The 13,308-nt window shown below is 39.6% G+C and overlaps 1 protein-coding gene and 1 non-coding gene across 2 annotated transcripts in view; one reads left to right on the plus strand and one right to left on the minus strand.

The window, feature by feature from the left end:
• The window catches only part of PDE6D (phosphodiesterase 6D), a 54,898-nt gene that overhangs the window by 14,854 nt on the left and 26,736 nt on the right, over positions 1-13,308 (plus strand). The window lies entirely within an intron of this gene.
• TRNAK-UUU lies at positions 6,461-6,533 on the minus strand. Its single transcript has one exon. It is a non-coding gene; the product is annotated as a tRNA-Lys (tRNA).

Here is a 13,308-nt window from a genome sequence, read left to right on the forward strand (position 1 = left end):
TGCCAGCAACTATTTATATAGCATTTACATTGTATTATGGGGCTTCCCTGGTGGCTCAGACGGTAAAGCGTCTGCGTGCAATGGGGGAGGCCTGGGTTCGATTCCTAGGTCACGAAGATCCCCTGGAGAAGGAAATGGCAATCCACTCCAGCACTCTTGCCTGGAAAATTCCATGGACAGAGGAACCTGATAGGCTATAGTCCATGGGGTCGCAAAGAGTCAGACATGACTGAGCGACTTCACTTTCACTTTACATTGTATTATATATTATAAATACTCTAGAGATTATTTAAAGTATAGGGAGAATGTGCATAAGTTGTTTGCAAATACTATACCATTTTATAAAGAAGGGATTTGATCATCCACAGATTATGATGTGAGGGGGTCCTACAACCAGTCCCCCACAGATAACTGAGGGTACAGCTGTACAGCAACAATAGCTCAGTCCATAGTCCTTATTCTCTACTAACCATATCCCAAAAGAACATTGTTAGGTGGAGCAAAATGACCATTTTTGTGGAATGTTTGAGGTCTGCCTGCCTTTATCATCCTCTCATCAGTTTCCTCAGCTCTTCTAGCACTGGAGGCCTGTCCTCATAAAGATATCCAGGACCTTGCAGCTGCCTGAAGTCACTTCTTTTCAAGAACATGTAGTATGGACAGGCCTCACTTGAATGCGAGCTGTGTTGAGTACCTGAGTACGTTTCTCATGAGTTCCTGAGAAAGGAACTTCTGAGATCAGTTTCATGTGCGTGTCATTATCAAGTGAGATAAGGTTGAAAAATGGAAAAGGGAGGGGCTCTTAGGACAATGCTCAACTGGTATATTGAATGTAGGTACTCAGATAGTATTTCTTTCCCCTGCCTCTTTCTTTGAAAGACCAGCTTTAAGCGATTAATGTAGCCAAATAAGGCTGGAAATACTGTTTACCTTTTCCCTAGTAAGTTTGCAGTTATCAAGTTGAACAAGACTGCTAGGAAACTGGCTTCTCAGGTGGCTTAGTGGTAAAGAATACACCTGCTAAGACAGGAGACGTGGGTCCCATCCCTGGGTGGGGAAGATCCTCTGGAGAGGGAAATGGCAACCCACTCCAGTATTCTTGCCTGTGAAATTCCATGGACAGAGGAGCTAGACGGGGTACAGCCCACAGTGTCCCAAAGAGTTGAACGTGACTGAGCACGAATGCATGCTAGGTAGCTAGCTCTGAGAAATGCAGAAAAGTTAGGACTTTCTTTATCTGTCTGCACTGGTAATGAATCATTCATTAAGAATTATTGATCTTTGTTGCCACTGTTCAGCTAATACCTTCAGTGGGGTTTCCCTTAGCCTTTGGAGATTTGTTACAGAAACTCAGTAGAAAGACAAGAACCTCAATCTGAGACACATTTCTTTTTTCCTAGTCCTGACTGGACTAGATTATCCAGCAACACCCCTTACCATTTGAATGTGGAGGAGACCAACCCCTCAACTAGTACTAGATCTCTTATCTGGACATTGTTGTGGCTTCCTTGATTTTATAGGGTTAGAGTGGTTCAGTAATTTCTGGAAAGCTTGCCTAAGCTAAAAGAAATTATGTCTATAGTCACATAGTGTGTCCTCTTTGTAAATATGTCTTCTGCTCATCCAGAATATATAAAAGATCAAGAATCAGGGACCCCAAATGTAAATGAGTTCTGACCCATGGAATACACCAGCAGCATAATCTGAGCTGACATGCCACAACACCATATGGCATCCTGTATTCTACAGTGTTTGAAGTACCTTTCCAGCCTCGTGTCCCAGAAGAACTGCTTGTCCTGTTCCACAAGCTTAGACATCATAACTTACCTTCTGTCCCCCAGTCTTAAGTATAGTTTTTCCCTGGTACAGACTTAGCACACAGGAGGGTTGTTTATGTCATATAAATGTTAAGAGAATATGTATTGAAATCAGGCACTCAAAAACCAGCATTATGACATACTGGCTTCATGACCTTTGAGCATGGTACTTGCCATCCCTAAACCATAGATTTATTATCCATACAAGGACTGTAATAATCATGCCTATTTCATAGGGTTGTGCAGATTAACTTAGCTGTGGATAAAGCACTTAGCCAACATCTGGCACTCAACACATGTTAACCATCACCATTACATAGTAAGTAAGTACTGAATATACAGATCAGTGGAACCGTTATGGTTGGGTATGATTCTGCCAAAGATTCTTAGATCCAGGAGATGTGTAACATGAATCATATAACATCAGAATTCTTTTCGTTACTTGGTAAAGTCTTCCCCTTTAGTTTCTTCCTCTTTAGTTTGTTTGAACAGAACTTTACCCAGACATGGCTGAGCTGATAAGGAATATCTGATAAAGTGTACCAGCTGATTCAAATAATTTTCCAGATAATTTTATGCAAAAGTTTTCCTATTTTATTGTTTTTAGAAGTTATTTTGAAGGAGAGTCTGGTGATTTATGAAAACTTATGTTTTCTATTTATGAATACTTACATAGTTTGTCATTCTACAAAATAGGCTAAACTTTTCTAATTTTCAGGAGGAAAAAAAAAACGTTTTTGTTCCATCTCCATTGAAATTAAGAAATCTGAAGTAGAGTGTTGCCAAGAAGCTTCATGCATGCTGAGTCGCTTCATTCGTGTCCAACTCTTTTCGACCCCATGGACTTAGCCCGCCAGGCTCCTCTGTCCATGAGATTCACCAGGCAAGAATACTGGGGTGGGTTGCCATTTCCTACTCCAGAGGATCTTCCCAACCTAAGGATCAAACTCCTTTCTCTTAGATCTCCTGCATTGTCAGGCAGATTCTTTACCACTAGTGCCACCTGGGAAGCCCCAAGAAGCTTCATAAGACCCCATGTTTGAGCATCTCAGTGTTCTTTCTGCACACAGTGAGAAGCATGTGGGCAAATAGTCCACTGTTTGTTGTTGGTTCCTTAAGTGCTGCCAGGAGAGACTTATACTCCCGGGGTCTCTTCTTAGGTCCCAGGAGTGGGTTGATAGAGGATGGTTAGTAATCTGTACCAACTTCAGTTTATTAGCTGTACTGCTTCCCAAACATGTTTTGGCAGTGAAATATTCTACAGATCTCCTTGTAGTGTTTCTCCATCCATTGCCAGCACAGCAGCCAAAGATTTTATTTTTCCCATAACAATTCTTTAGACAGTTGATGGGTTTTTTTTTTCTTACACTGCCCACCTTTCTTGTCTTCATTCTCTCTTGTCCTTCTCTGTGCACATGAACTATATAAGCTCTAGCGACTGTTTTCCCCTGAAAAATGTAGTTATTCCAAACGTTTGCTTCCCTAAAATCTTACTTTTTAGAAACATCTTTTAACTCCCTGTATCAGTTCTTTGTCCATCCGTGGTAGACTGCCCTCCCTGCCTGGTGGCATAGAGCATGGGCTTCAGTGGCTGTAAATGTTTTTTTCCATTTAAGAGTTTTCCTTCCCAGAACCCTGTAGCTACTCAGACCATGGCCCTTGAGCCAATGCTGAATCTCAATTCCTACCCCAGACCTACTGAGCCAGAATCTAGATTTCGACAAGATTTCCACATGATCTATATGAACATGTACTCTTGCCTGGAAAATCCCGTGGATGGAGGAGCCTGGTAGGCTGCAGTCCATGGGGTCGCTAAGAGTCAGGCATGACTGAGCGAATTCACCTTCACTTTTCACGTTCATGCATTGGAGAAAGAAATGGCAACCCACTCCAGTATTCTTGCCTGGAGAATCCCAGGGACAGAGGAGCCTACTGGGCTGCCGTCTATGGGGTCGCACAGAGTCGGACATGACTGAAGTGACCTAGCATAGCATAGCATATGCACATGAAAGTTTAAGAAAGCACTGCTATAAATCACGTTTTGCTCAAAGCAGGGAAAGCTGTCAAGTGGTGGTTCTCAACTCTGGTGTTCAGTGGAGTCACCTGGGGAACTCTGAAAAATACTAATGCCTAGGTCCCATCTCCAGAGATTCTGATTTAATTGGTCTGTGGGAGTGGTCCAGACATTGGGAATTTTAAATATTCCCCAAGGCGATTCTAATATGGAACCAAGGTTGAAAACCACTCATGTGCATGAATCTTATAATTTACCTTAGTTTCCTAAAATATCATTATATGTTAATCAGTGCAAGACTAATGACTAAGCAAAAGATTAAGTTTTTCACAATTACATTTATTGGGAGTACATATATATGATAGAAAAAATTGGAAATACCGACACAAATATTAAATGGTAATCTCTGGTTTATAGGACTACAGCTATTGTTTTTTGTCCTCTATTTTCCAAATTTTCTATAATAGCCATGAATCCTTTTGGTAAAAAACCCTCATATATATATATACACACAGTTTTTAATAAACGTCATCACATTATATGTGTTTTATAAACTTCTTAATTTTAAAATTTTATCTTTTTTCACACACCAATAAATAACATTTCTCATACCATTAAATATCATTTAAATAGGTTTTTATATTGTTTAAAGTGAATCTTGACCCAGGATTGTATTTTTACTTAAAAGATACATTTATATACTGACTAGAATCTTTGAGAGACTAACTAACTCCTAGAGAAACCTATAGTGTTTGGAAGCTTTCCTTGTCCACAGAAGGAACTGTGTTTAAATGAAGACATCAGAATTGCAGTGAGGTCAGGTCAGACCTTCCCAGAGGCTTTTGCAACTGTCATCAGTTGAGTACCAGCATTTTTTGAGCACTTGAACTTAACACAGAAAACTTGACTTTACCATCCCAGAAGATGCTGCCCCCTAGGGAATCCTTAATGATATTTGGATTGCAGCCTACATGTCCTGTTGAAGGGCATTATATTTCTGAATTTCCTCTGCAAATCCTTTTTGGTTTAGTTGGAATTGTGCTTCAAGACAACAAATGCCTCTCACAGTTGAGTCTCCTCTGCATTACTGTGTACATTATGGTATGTAAAGCTAGAATATCCTTTGCGCAAAATCTTGAAAACATCAACGGTGTATTATAGTGGGCCAGGCTGTGTTGTAATTAAAGAGATTCAAGTACCTCCTTTTTCCCAAACTTGGGAATAAATACCAGTCCTCCCCCATCTTCAAAAGAAAAAATAAGTTATCAACCTATTCTTCTTGACTGTTCTATTCTTGACCGAGTCCAGTTGCACTATATGGGAAAGGAATAATTTTGCTGATAGTGTCTTTACAATTGGAAGAAAGGAGATACATTCTATAGTTGGGGAACCTTTTAAAAGATATACAGTAGCTGACTTTGTGGGAGAAAAATTCTGCTTTTACTCCATTTAACCTTTTCTCTACCAGAATCTATATATAAAAGGTTCAGAAATATACAGTCTTTAATTTCAGAGAAATAGGCTTAATGTTTTATTTGTAGTTCTAACTGAGCTTTTAAACTTAGCTTTTCTTCTGAAGAGAAAAATTTCGAAACACTTCACAACCTAAAGACTTCAGGAGCTATACCTACTAAGATCATGAGGGAATTTATGTTCCTTTGAGTAGTATTTGATCTGAGTTTGTGCCTTAACCTGAGACAGTAGTGCTATCAACCTGGGCTATCTTGCCTGATTATGCAGATCAGGAAGAGAGGAGACACCTGGGTATGGCACAGTATTGAAAGGTGATACAGGTCAGTGAGTGGCTCTCCAGCTTTAGAGGCATGTTTTAGTCACTGATACTTATCTTATCTCACAAGACCCGATTATAAGCAAGCCAAAGATGGTACTTTGTACAAGTCTTCATTATAGATAGTTGTTCTCACACTGCATTGTAATTATTCTTTTACCTAATAGTTTTCCCTACCTGGAGGAGCACTCCAGAGAACAGGCACACAGTCATGTCTTATTAATCGGGTGTGTGCTAGCCTAACACTCATAAATGTTCAGTAAAGTTAGACAAATGAAATGTCCAGTTCAGCCATGTTGTAATACAGAACCCTTTGGCCATATTCAATTGATTTCTTTCTTTTTTCCCAACAATTATAGGTTGATCATTACTTAACACCAGTGTTTAACAACTGAATAGTAGATGATCGTTCTGGAGTTCTGGACATTCTGGAAGGAAAATAAAGGAGAAATGATTTAGGAAAACTTCTATCTAAAATTATATCAAAATTTGGGGATTAGCTTTTCAGATCATATTTATTTATGTTCAGACTGGTATTATGTTTTGGAGGACATACATATACTATACTATCTGTCATTATAGTGCCTTAATTCTTAAATAAGATATGAAAACACAAGTTAAGGAAAGACAATTTCCTGATATTAGTATATTAAGTAAATTAAATGGTTGAGACACACATTTGACTTTTGGATGCATAGCAAAGTTATTGCCCAAAAGCATTACTTTGACTTCTTAGCCATTAGTCAAACTCTGTAACAGTCAGCTTGGAATTTGTACATTTCTGAGTAATTGTTTTTGAGGGGTTTTTTTGGCTGCACTACACGGCTTATGGGATCTTAGCTTCCCAACCAGGGATTGAACCTAGGGCCACAGCAGTAAAAGTGCCAAGTCCTGACCACTGGACCACCAGGGAACTCCCCATGTAATTGTTTTTTGATTTTTTAAAAATGAAATATATGATTGAAATTAATGTAGAATATATATTATCCTGTATATTAAACTATGTTTCAATATGGACCAAACCGCTATTTAAAATTAGTTCTGAACACTTTTTGTAAGAGAAAATTCAACAAAAAAAAATTATATTTATTACAAGAATATTGTATACAAAAGAGCAGTTTCTTTATAAATTTAGAAAGTGGCCTGGGTTCTAATCTGTCTATGCCTCTCACTAGGTGTGAGGCTTTAAATGTCTGTTAATGTTTCTGAGGCTATTTCTTCATCTTTAAAATGGGGGTGATACCTGCTTGGAGAGGATCAGCTGAGATAAAATGTGTAAAAGTTATTTATAAACTTCAAGGTTCTATGCAAATGTATGATGGATTTCATTGATGGCCTTAGTAAATCTGATAGCCTAATTCTGTATCTTTTTATTATTATTAGAACAATGATTTAGAAAATATTAGGGTGGAAGGTGTGTTTGGCATGAGAAATAACTACTACTAAGCTCTTCCTTGGAGAAAGCAATGGCACCCCACTCCAGTACTCTTGCCTGGAAAATCCCATGGACGGAGGAGCCTGATGGGCTACAGTCCATGGGGTCGCTAAGTCGGAGACGACTGAGTGACTTCACTTTGACTTTTCATGTTCATGCATTGGAAAAGGAAATGGCAACCGACTCCAGTGTTCTTGCCTGGAGAATCCCAGGGACGGCAGAGCCTGGTGGGCTGCCATCTATGGGGTCGCACAGAGTCAGACACGACTGAAGCGACTTAGTAGTAGTAGTAGTAAGCTCTTCCTATATCTAAAGAGTCCGTGTGCAGACCAGACCTTTTTTGTCATTTATTAATATCAAATAAAACTGCAAAAGAAAAATAAAGGCGGGGGGGGAACAGTTTGTGTTACACTCTCCCTCTTGTGTTTTCTAAATTTTTTCTAGTTTTATTGAGATAGAATTGACATATAATGTGTTTTTTAAATTGAAATATAGTTGATTTGCAAAGCTGTATTAATTTCAGGTGTATAGCTAAGTTGTTCAGAGATCAGTTCAGTTCAGTCACTCAGTCATGTCTGACTCTTTGCAAGAGATATTCAGAGATAGATATTCTTTTTCAGATTCTTTCTCATTATAGGTTATTACCAGATATTGAATATAATTCCCTGTGCTATACAGTAGGTCTTTGTTTATCTTTTTTATATATGAAATAAAGTGTTAGTCGCTCAGTTGTGCCCGACTCTTTTCGACCCGATGGACTTTAGCCTGCCAGGCTCCTCTGTCCATATAATCATATGGATAATTTCCCAGGCAAGAATACTGGAGTGGGTTGCCATGCTCTCCTCCGAATATCTTCCCGCCAGGGATCAAACTGGAGTCTCCTGTGTTGCAGGCAGATTCTTTACCATCTGAGCCACCAGGGAAGCCCAAGGATTAACATGAACACACCACTATATAATGTGGCTCAGACGGCTGCGGTCCCTGGGGTCTCAAAGAGTCAGACTCGACTGAGCCACTAACACTTTTACTTTTCATATGTTATCCCAAACTTCCAGTTTATCCCTCCCCCGCCACAGTGTGTTTTTTAAAAATTTGTTTTTCAGAATAGATCCAGACCAAGGATGTTTTTACTTTCTTTCTAGTCCTACAGCTTTCCTTTTCGCATACTTACCAAGTGTTTTTCTGATTCTTTTGTAGATTTTTGTTTTTGAAACATTTCCTGACCTTTTCATTAATTTTGAAGCCTTTTTCTTGATATCCCTGTAATTATTTATTTTTCTAGTGTGGTAATTTTTTAAATATAAATTTATTTACCTGTAATTATTTTTAAAATACACATTTAACAGCTTTATTGAGATACAATTCACCCATTTATAATGTACAGTTCAGTGGGTTTTATTCTATTCACAATGTTATGCAGCCATCAACAGTCACTTTGGGAACATTTCATCACCTTTTTAAAAGAAACCCTGTTTCCTCTAGCAGTCATTCTTCATTTCCTCTACCCTCCCATCCTAGCTGTGCTGCTGCTGCTGCTGCTGCTAAGTCGCTTCAGTCGTGTCCGACTCTGTGCGACCCCAGAGACAGCAGCCCACCAGGCTCCCCCATCCCTGGGATTCTCCAGGCAAGAACTCTGGTGGGTTGCCATTTCCTTCTCCAATGCTTGAAAGTGAAAAGTGAAAGTGAAGTTGCTCAGTCGTGTCAGACTCCTAGCGACCCCATGGACTGACTGCAGCCTACCAGGCTCCTCCGTCCATGGGATTTTCTAGGCAAGAGTACTGGAGTGGGGTGCCATTGCCTTCTCCCATCCTAACTGTAGGAAACCACTAATCTACCTTCTGCTTCTATAGATTTCACTATTCTGGATATTTCATATAAATGGAATCAAGGATTTTGGGGGCTTTTGTGACTGATTTCTTTCACTTAATGTTTTCAAGGTTCATCCATGCTATAGCATATATTAGTGTCTAATTCCATTTCAATTCCAGATAATAGTCCATAGTGTGGATGTACCACAATTTATTTATCCATTCATCAGTTGATGAACATTTGGGTTGTCTTCACTTTTTTTTTTAGTTATTAAGACTAATATTGCTATCAACATTCATGTACAAGTTTTGTGTGAACATTATGTTTTCATTTCTCTTGGACATATACCTAGGAGCAGAATAGCTGGGCTATAAGGTAACTCTGTTTGACCCTCTGAGGAACTGCCAGACTCCTTCAAAAGTTGCAGCATTTGACATTTCCACCAGCAGTGTATGAGGGTTCTAGTTTCTCTACATGGTTTTGAACACATGTCTTCCTACTAATAGTCATCCTAGAGGGTGTAAAGTAATATCTCAGTGTGGTTTTAATCTGCATTTCCCTGGTGACTAATGATGTTGAGCATCTTTTAATGTGCTTTTGACCATTTCTGTATCTTCTTTGGAGAACTGTCTATTCAGATTCTTGCCCATTTTTCAATTGGGTTATTTGTCTTATTGAGTTGTAAGAGTTCTTTATATATTCTGGATACAATTTGCCCCTCAGATCCGTGATCTGCAAATATTTTCTCCCACTATGTGGGTTGTTTTTCCATTTTCTTAATGGTGTTCTTTGGAGCATAGGAGTTTTTAACTTTGATGAAATCCAGTTTATTTCTTTTTTTTCTTTTGTCATCGTGTTTTTCTAGTCTGTCATATCTAAGAAGGATTTTAACTAACCCAAGGTCACAAAGAGTTATTCCTGTATTGCTCCTAAGAGTTTTGTAATTTTAGCTCTTACGTGTGGACCTATGATCCACTTTAAGTTAATTTTTATGTATGCTATGAATGTTGGGGGTCCAGCTTTATTTTTTTGCATGTAGATAGCCCATTGTCCCAGCACCATCTGTTAAAAAAATCTATTCTTTCTCCCATTGAATTGTCTTGGCAGCCTTGTCAGACATCAAGTGACCATAAATGTGAGGTTTATTTATGGACTCTCAGTTCTTCCACTGATCTATATGTCTGTCCTTATGCCAGTACCACACCATCTGATTACTGTAGCTTCATAGCAAGTTTTGAAATCAGGAAGTGTGATTTGGCCAACTTTGTTTTCTCTCTCAAGGTTGTTTGAATTCTCTGAGTCCCTTGATTTCCATATGAATTTTAGGATCATTTTGTCAATTTCAGCCAAAAAATAGCCAGCTGGGATTTTATTAAGTTGAATTTGTAGAGCAGTTTGGGAAATATCACCATCTTAATCCTTCCAGTCCTCATAATTATCTTCCAACATGTAGGAGAGAAGCATTGTAAAGAAAAAAGTTCTTTGCCCTCTTTCCACAAGTAAAGACCCTCTGAGCAGAATTTGATAAGTGGGTGAATGAAGGGAGAAAACTTAAAACTCCTGTTGGTCATCCACCAATCTCAGTCTCCCAACTCAGGAAGTTACCAACACTGAGCCTTAGAGAATCCATGCCCAGGGTATCTGTCCAGAGGCTGGCGGTGGGCAGCTCCCCTACTGATAGGAATGTATATCTACTCCTTCTGACCTCTAAAGTACCCTTGGTAGTTAAGAAACAGTAGAGCGGGGGAGACATGTTTATTTCTTAAGTAGATGAACTTGTTTTGTTTTATGGCTGTTGGTTTCTTTTGTTTGCTTGTTTTAAAGAAGTTCTTTAACCTTTATCAGGCAAAACAGTTTGAGAGTTAGCAAGATAAAATTTTGCAGGTTTCACTCAGAGGCAGTGCTTTCTCATGGTCTGGAAACTGTAGGCTCCTGAAGAGGCCTAATGTGTGATGATTCTACTGGCAATCAGTTTGTAAACATAATTACCATGTCAGTTAATACAGTGGTTCATTTTTATGTTCGTACAGTTCTTACCAAACAAATCTAGTTGTATGTACTGGCACTCTCATGTAATAGATCAGAATAAATAATACACAGTTGTGGGGTCTGTCCTTCTTTTGTCCTTTAGGGTTTTGTCTTTCTGACTCTTTAAGACTCACACTCTTTTAAATGTTGCCTTTGGGAAAGATTGGCCTCTTCTGTTCTCAGAAGGCTTGGTTCTTTCTATTAAGAGCCTCTCTTTCTCCTCAGAAAGACAGGGTGCTTCTCATTGATGGAAACCTGGTTTTTGTTCTGATGCCTTATGGCATGATTTCTCACACCAGAAATGATCTTCCTTTCTTATAACAAAACATGGGGCTTCTAGTGTGCTTTCTTTCTTAAAGTCAAAGGGTCAGAGCAGTTGCTGGAGGAAAGTGCAGGCTCTGGCTGTTTGGGGAGCGAAGCAGAAGCCAGATCTGGTGATGGTGCTCAGTTCTCCCTGGGAGGAATCTCCCAGTGAGGGAAGACCAGACCTGACTCATTAGGACTGTCCAGAGATCATTGATGGAAATCGTAGACAGTTTTCAACCTTAAAAATAGATCAATCAAAAGAAAATCACCTGCTTCTTCCTTCCAGCTGTTTAATATTAGGTTTGGTTTTTAATATCTCCAAACTTTTTCCCATCCAGAAAGTGAAGTGATGGAAGTAACAGTACCTAACCCATGTAGTTTTGTGTACGTAAAGCACCTAACACAGGGCTTTACGTCCAGTGTTAATGAGTATAAAAAATCTAAATGTAAGAGAGAAAATAGCAGTGCACACAAGCACCAAATCGTAAGAAAAACTTTATACTCAGAGAAAATAAATGTATTTTGGACAGTAATAATGAGTACTATCTAGTGAGCTTCCAGGCATTACTACTGATCTCCTGTGCTCCAGGCACTGTGTTAGTTTTACATACATCAGTTCTCATTGAATCTTCACAAAAATCATACAAATATTTATTACATTTTGGAGTTGAGGCAAACTAAGCCTTAAGGAAACCGCTTCCCTGGTGGCTCTGACGGTAAAAAATCTGTCTGCAATGAGGGAGACCTGGGTTCAGTCCCTGGGTCAGGAAGATCCCCTGGAGAAGGAAATGGCAGCCCACACCAGTATTCTTGCCTGGAGAATCCCATGGACAGAGAATACTGGTGGGCTACAGTCCATGGGGTCGCAAAGAGTTGGACATGACTGAAGCAACTTAGCATGCAAACATAAAGAAAGTGACCCCAGGGTCACCAAACTATTAAATAATGGTGCCATGATTATCACCGGGGCTGTGAGACTCCACTCTTGTGCTTTAAGCACATTGTATACTCGTGGGAGAAGAGAGGATGAAACTGAATAGGAAAAAATGCTAGATCATGGAGAAGTAAAAAGGAAGGGGTCTTTCGAGTGTGAAATCAGACTTAGGAAAAACATAAAAAAGGTTTTGGAGGGATGGTGGCACATACAGGGACAGGTCTGTGATGGAACCAGTTTGGCTGGAGCAGGTGTTTTTGAAGTGAACCTGAGACTCCTCCTGGTGTGTCTATGCTTGACCTAGTGACAGCAGAAAGCATTGAGAGGTTTATGAGCAGGAAGGAGACAAGATCGAAGTGATATTTTAGAAACAATAGTCTGGCAGTAGTGTGAAGATTGGATAGAGGGGAAAAAAAGGTGAAACTGCATTTTAATGGAAGAAAATAGCAGAACTTGGTGACTGACTGGAAAGGAAGGTCGAGAGGTCAGGAAGGTCAATGCCCAAAGAAACAAAGCCCTTTGGGCAAGTTTAGTACCAAAATAATTTTGTCGAAAGTTGGAAACCTTGAGAACAGGCTATAAATGACTCCATAAACTTCCTGTACCCTCGCAAAGCGCAGGCTCCTCCAGGCACCAGTCCATTCTGGTGGTCTCACCCTCTTGCCTCTTACTCCACCTGATTCTCCCCAACACCACCCCATCAGAAAACCCTTTTCTGCCCTAAACACAGTCTCCTCCCTCCAGGAGCACTTCCTGGAGCCCTCCCCTTCCCTGAAACCTGATCCTCCCTCAAGGAGGCACCTCTCCCTCCGGGTCCCAGGGAGGCAGCTCTTTCTCCTGTGAGGGCCAGGCTGGGCTGGGGGAGTGTGACAGGTGAAAACTTGCATCTCCTGCATGTTTTTGCTTACTGTTCTTTTGAGCCATTTTGTCTTTTTCTCATGTAAGTGCTCCTTCTGTGGTAAAGACATTGTCCCTTTGCCTGTCATATTTTTCTAGTTTTTCATTTGACTTAACTTTGTTTGATGATTTTGAGGTATAAAGAGTTCTATGGTTTGACTTTTGAGATACTTCTTAAATTAAGTAATAGAGATACATTGTTATAGTAAACAATATGAGATAATCAACTATTTTTCTTCAATGATTTGGAATTTAGCATATGGTGTAGAATGAAGCAGG

Source organism: Oryx dammah, unplaced genomic scaffold, assembly GCF_014754425.2.
Source record: "Oryx dammah isolate SB20612 unplaced genomic scaffold, SCBI_Odam_1.1 HiC_scaffold_27, whole genome shotgun sequence".
Classification (NCBI taxonomy): Eukaryota; Metazoa; Chordata; class Mammalia; order Artiodactyla; family Bovidae; genus Oryx; species Oryx dammah.